We start from the raw sequence: 6035 nt of genomic DNA on the forward strand, positions 1-6035 counted from the left end.
GGAACCATCTGATTCTACTGTTTAACTAGACGGAACCGTCTAACTCTACTTTAACTAGATCAAGGACCATCAATCTTCACTGTAATAGACGGAACCAGTGCTAGCTAACTGACTAGACGTAGACGGTAGACCAGATCCTTGATTCGTACTAATGTATAATACTCATAGACGGAGAACAGTCTACACCTTAACTATCAACGTAGGACGTAACCGTAGTCTAATTCTCATGTAACAGAGGAAAACCATGTCTACTACTGATTGGCCATCGCCACCAGGAGTCCAAGCTTGGTTCTCATTGGCCATCGCCACCAGGAGTCCAAGCTTGGTTCTCATTGGCCATCGCCACCAGGAGCTCTCCTATGCCTACTTTGTTATTTTTAATTGGCTTCAGTTCTTTTTATTTAGTTGATTCTGACTCTTTCATCCCTCTCTCATTCCATCTGTAGTCCAAAGACAGGGTGAGTCATCTCCTCCATGTTGCTTGTTGCTTTGCCCTCTTTTCCTCCAAACAGTTGTCTTCATGCTGCCCTCCCCAGCTCTCCTCAGATCTGATGTGTTTTCCTCACTGCTATACCTACAGTACCATCTCAACTAACAGGAATGTGTCTACCTGCCGTTTTTACAAAGCTTTCTCTGAGCCTCTTCCGGTGTTAACTAAAGTAACCCTGAACTTATCAGGGTTGGTGTCAATTCCAGTCAATTCAGAAAGTAAACTCAATTCCAAAATGTCCTAATTTGAAAGCATGGTAGAGAATTGGAATTTCAGTGTACTTCCTGAATTCAAATTTTATTTTGTCACGCGTTTCGTAAACATGAGACTAACAGGTGTAGACTAACAACCCTGGAAGTTACCACTAAGACACTGAGTCAGTCTTGCCAGGTTTCTGGTCAGATACTAGTGGGATCTTTCCACTGCTAACAGGTTATTGCAATGCTGCTATTAGAATGAAGTAGTGGATGGTGCCATCTTGTGGAACAAAATATTACACCAAAAAATATACTATCTGAAGGTTTTTTCCATGTATTTTGTTGCATGTATTCTGTCCTCTACTGACTGTTGTCTTATGGATGCTTTCTAACTAACACAAGTTTTCCCCTAGTATTGAACYGTTGTGAGAACTCCATTTCCCATGATGCCCTTAGTCTGTTGGCCACAAAGATACTGGTTATGTAACAGTGGCTTGGCATAAAGGTGGTCTCCTTCTTGACTCAAGGAACAGGAGTCTTCCACCAAATGTCTTCATTTAAATGGGACTCCTGCCAAGCTTTGAAGTGGTCACCAGCCTTTAAACTTCTGACCTGTTTACCTGGCCAGAATGTTCTGGAAATTATCTGGGGTTGCTCTCTCTCTCTCTCCCTCGCTCTCTCCCTCGCTCTCTCTAGGTCTGACCTGCCGCAGGGTTAAAATCCTCAGCTTTCTCTCTGTTTTACCTCGGCATGTTTACAACAGTGTGTGTGAGGTACTGTGTTTTCATGGTGTGCAGGTTGAGGTGTGTGTGTGTATGGTGAAACGGGCTCTCTCTGTGTGTGTGTGTGTGTGTGTGTGTGTGTGTGTGTGTGTGTGTGTTTGTCTCTCTCTAACCATGTGTGTTGTTTTAGGCATGAGTTGCTGGAGGAGGCTCGCAGGCAGAGTCTTCCCTTCGCCCAGTGGGATGGCCCTACTGTAGTGGTCTGGCTGGAGGTGAGACACCCTCACACATACACCATCACTCTCATATGTACACACACACACAACAAAAACGATCATGTGCACACACATTCAAAACACCAAAATAACCCAATCCTGTCCTCTTTCTCCTGCCCCCTCTCTGCCCTCCCCTGCCATCCTCTGTCCCCTCCCCTGCCATCCTCTGTCCCCTCCCCTGCCATCTGTCCTCTCCCTGTCCTCCTCTGTAGCTGTGGGTGGGTATGCCAGCCTGGTACGTGGCGGCGTGTCGTGCCAATGTGAAGAGCGGTGCCATCATGTCTGCCCTGTCGGACACAGAGATCCAGAGGGAGATTGGCATCAGTAACCCCCTCCACCGCCTCAAACTGAGACTGGCCATCCAGGAGATCATGTCTCTCACCTCCCCCTCTGCCCCCCCGACCTCCAGAACCGTAAGAGAGAGACTCACACACACACACACACACGACAACACACACAAACACACGTGACGCGTACACACACACCAAAAATACTGGTAGCTCCAAAATGAAGACCGTCCAAAGAAGTCCAGTGCAGCCATGGACCCTGGAGGACCCTGCCCTCTTCTTCCTCTCCTCACCACCTGATTGGAGCATGCTACTGTCACTCCTCTAACCAGCTAATAGTGTTTCTCACTGTAACTTTTCCACCAATCAGAGTTCACGGAGCATCACTCACTCACAAGGACTGCCCTGATTGGGTTCCTGCTCTCTTTCTCTGCTTTCTGCTGCTGTGTGGCTCTCGTTGTCTCTCTTTCTCCTCTCTCTCTCTTCGATCTCTCTCTCTCTCTCTCTCTCTCTCTCTCTCTCTCGTCTCTCTCTCTCTCCCTCGCTCTCTCTCTCTCTCTCTCTCTCTCTCTCTTTCTCGCTCTGTCTGTCTCTCTGTCCTCTCTGTCTCTCTGTCTCTCTGAGGTCTCCTCGATCTACTCCGTGGCGAGGGTGACGGGTCTGATTCGTGTCTGCTCTCTCGGTGAGTTTGATCTCCTCTCATACCTTGGTGCCTCGATGTACTCTCGGCTGTCTCTCGCTTGTGTACATCCCTTCGCTGCAGGTCGTACGCAGGTGGTTCTCTCTGTCTGCTCTTCTCTCTTCAGTCATTCTCGGTCGGTCTTCGCTATCAGGGTTAGCGCGATTTTCGTGGTAGTGTGAGCTCGTCTGTCGAGTCTCTCGTCCTCTGTCTATGCCTATAGTCTCTCGCGTCATCGGATTTGCATCTATGCTTTCTCTCTCGATTCCTGGGTCCGTGCTTTAACTGTGATCGGTGCCTCTCGGTCTGCTCTTTCTCTCTCTGCATGCGGTTGCGTGCTTTGCTGCGCTTGCGTCTCCGGTGTGGTGGGCTGCAGGGTTGGGCTTCATGCTGGTGCTCTTGGGTATTCCCTATTGTCATGTGAGGCTCATCGCGCTAGGGCTGTGCTCCGTTGTGAGTATTCAATGTTGACATAGTGGGTGGGTTTGCGGTTTGATTGGGAGAGGGAGGAAGAGTATACACGATGAGTCTAGTTTGGAGTCTTCATTAATGATTTTGTCTACCCTCTCCCTTGAGCAGAGAATCGTTGGCTGAGGTGCTCATTACATCCTCGTATCGCTCGCTGGAGCTTAGGAAACTCGTGCAGGCTTGGGGCTCTGAGCGCTACACGTAGCGTGGGAAACCATGCACTCCCGATGCCTGGCTAAGCCTGGCGTTGTGGTGGGTCCGCTCTATCTGGTTGAAAAGGTGAGGTAACATTGTGCGCTCACACCCTGTTCTGCGGCCTTCCGCTCCTCTGCACTCTCCTCCCTCGTTCGGTTGTTGTCTGTACTCTCCGTTCCTGCTCTCTGTCACTCTTCCTCCCTCTGCTTCAGCGCTCTCGTGCCGCTCTCTTCACTCTCCATTCCTTGTCAGTGCCTCTCTGCTACTCTCCTCCCTCTCTTCACTCTCTCTCTCCTGCGTGCTTCATCTCTGGGTTCGCCCCTGTTCCCTCCTTCGTGATCGCCTCTCTTCACTCTCGCGTCCTCCTCCCTTTCCTCTCCTCTCGCCTTCTCTCCCTCTTCACTCTCCCTCTCTTCCTCTCCTGTCCGTCTTTCCCCTATCGCTCCCTCTCTTTCACCTCTCCTTCCTTCCTTCTCGATCTTCCACTCTCCTCCTCTCCCTCCTCCCTCTCTTCAGCTCTCTCCTCCCTTCCTCTCCTTTCCTCCTACTCCTCTCCCTCTTCTCCTCCTCCCTCTCCTCTCCCTTCTCCTCCCTCTTCCTCCTCCCTCTCCTCCTCCCTCTTCCTTTCTCCTCCCTCCCTCTCCTACTCTCCTCTTACCTCCTCCCTCCTCTCCTCTCCTCTCTCCTCTCCTTCTCCTCTTCCCTTCTCCTCGCCCTCTTCACTCTCCTCTCCTCCCTCTCTGGGTCTCTCTCCTCCTAACCCTTCTCTTTCACTCTCCTCTCCCTCTCTTCACTCTCCTCTTTCCCTTCCTCTTCTCTCATCTCCTTCTTCTCCTCTCCTCCCTCTCCTTTTTCTCCTCCCTCTCTTCACTCTCCTCCTCCCTCTGTTTCTTAATATAAACAAAATCTCACACCCTCTCCCTCTCCTCTCCCTCCTCCCCTCTCCTCTCCCTCCTCCCTCTCTCTCCTCCTCCCTCTGTTCTTAATATAAAACAAATCCCCACACCCCCTCCTTCCTCTCTTCACTCTCTCCTCCATCTCCTCTCCTCTCTCTCCCTTCTCCTCCCTCTCTTCTCACTCTCCTCCCTCCCTCTGTTCTTAATATAAACAAATCCTCACCACCCTCTCCCTCTCCTTCCCTCTCCTCCCTCGTGTTCAGCTCCCTCTCTTCATCCTCCTCCTCCTACCTCTCCTCTCCCTCCTCCCTTTCCTCTCACACGCTTGCATCACTTGTGACTCTTGGGGTTGTCACATGATCAGTCCACGGGGAACGTGTGGGTCACACACGAAGAGTTGGAGTGCCTTGCGGCCACGCCCTCCACGGTTAGTCTCCCCAAGCCATTGGGCAGTCACTGGCGCAGGCGACTGGTAGTGATCTGGTTGGTAGTTGGGTGTTACTCCCTGTGTCTACTTTTCTCACGGTCCTGTTTGTCSATGTCTGTATCTTGGTTTGGGCTTTTGGTGTCAGTACGTGTGTTTTTTGTGTGTCTGTCAGTTTGGTTGAAGGCTAAGTTCAGCACATACTTAGCTTTTGAACAGAAATGACTGGTTAACATTAGATTTGTCTTGTCTTTATGTACAGTGCCTTGCAAAAGTATTCATCCCCCTTGGTGTTTTTCCAATTTTGTTGCATTACAACCTGTAATTTAAAYAGATTTGTATTTGGCTTTCATGTAATGGACATAAACAAAATAGTCCAAATTGGTGAAGTGAAATGAAAAAAATAACATGTTTCAATTTAAACGGAAAAGTGGTGTGTTTGTATCTATTCACCCCTTTTGCTATGTGACCCCTCAATAAGATCTGGTGCAAACAATTACCTTCAGGAGTCGCATCATTTGTTAGATTGCACACAGGTGGACTTTTATTTAAGTGTCACATGATCTGTCACATGATCTCAGTGTATATATAAAGCTGTTCTGAAAAGCCCCAGAGTCTGCGGCACCATGAAGACCAAGGAGCTCTCCAAACAGGTCAGGGACAAAGTTGTGGAGAAGTACAGATCAGGGTTGGGCTATAAAAAAATATCAGAAACTTTGAACATCCCACGGAGCACCATTAAATCCATTATTAAAAAATGGAAAGGATATGGCACCACAACAAACTTGCCAAGAGAGGGCCGCCCACCAAAACTCACAGGCCAGGCAAGGAGGGCATTAATCAGAGAGGCAACAAAGAGACCAAAGATAACCCTGAAGGATCTGCAAAGCTCCACAGCGGAGATTGGAGTAGCTGTCCATAGCACCACTTTAAGTCGTACACTGCACAGAGCTGGGCTTTACGGAGGAGTGGCCAGAAAAAAGCTATTGCTTAAAGAAAAAAATAAGCAAACATGTTTGGTGTTCGCCAAAAGTGGGAGACTCCCAAAACATATGGAAGAAGGTACTCTGGTCAGATGAGACTAAAATGTAGCCTTTTGGCCATCAAGGAAAATGCTGTCTGGTGCAAACCCTACACCTCTCATCACCCCGAGAGCACCATCCCCACAGTGAAGCATGGTGGTGGCAGCATGCTGTGGGGATGTTTTTCATCRGCAGGGACTGGGAAACTGGTCAGAATAGAAGGAATGATTGATGGCGCTAAATACAGGGAAATTCTTGAGGGAAACCTGTTTGTCTTCCAGAGATTTCAGACTGGGACAGAGGTTCACCTTCCAGCAGGACAATGACCCTAAGCATACTGCTAAAGCAACACTCAAGTGGTTTAAGGGGAAACATTTAAA

General features: G+C 49.1%; 1 long non-coding RNA gene across 1 annotated transcript; it reads left to right on the forward strand.

Annotated features, from left to right (window-relative positions):
- Nucleotides 1-260: 260 nt before the first annotated feature.
- LOC111952196 (uncharacterized) lies at nt 261-6019 on the forward strand. Its single transcript, XR_011474228.1, has 3 exons — nt 261-1681; nt 1897-2097; nt 4574-6019. It is a non-coding gene; the product is annotated as an uncharacterized lncRNA (long non-coding RNA).
- Nucleotides 6020-6035: the final 16 nt, after the last annotated feature.

Source organism: Salvelinus sp. IW2-2015, linkage group LG26 (assembly GCF_002910315.2).
Source record: "Salvelinus sp. IW2-2015 linkage group LG26, ASM291031v2, whole genome shotgun sequence".
Lineage (NCBI taxonomy): Eukaryota > Metazoa > Chordata > Actinopteri > Salmoniformes > Salmonidae > Salvelinus > Salvelinus sp. IW2-2015.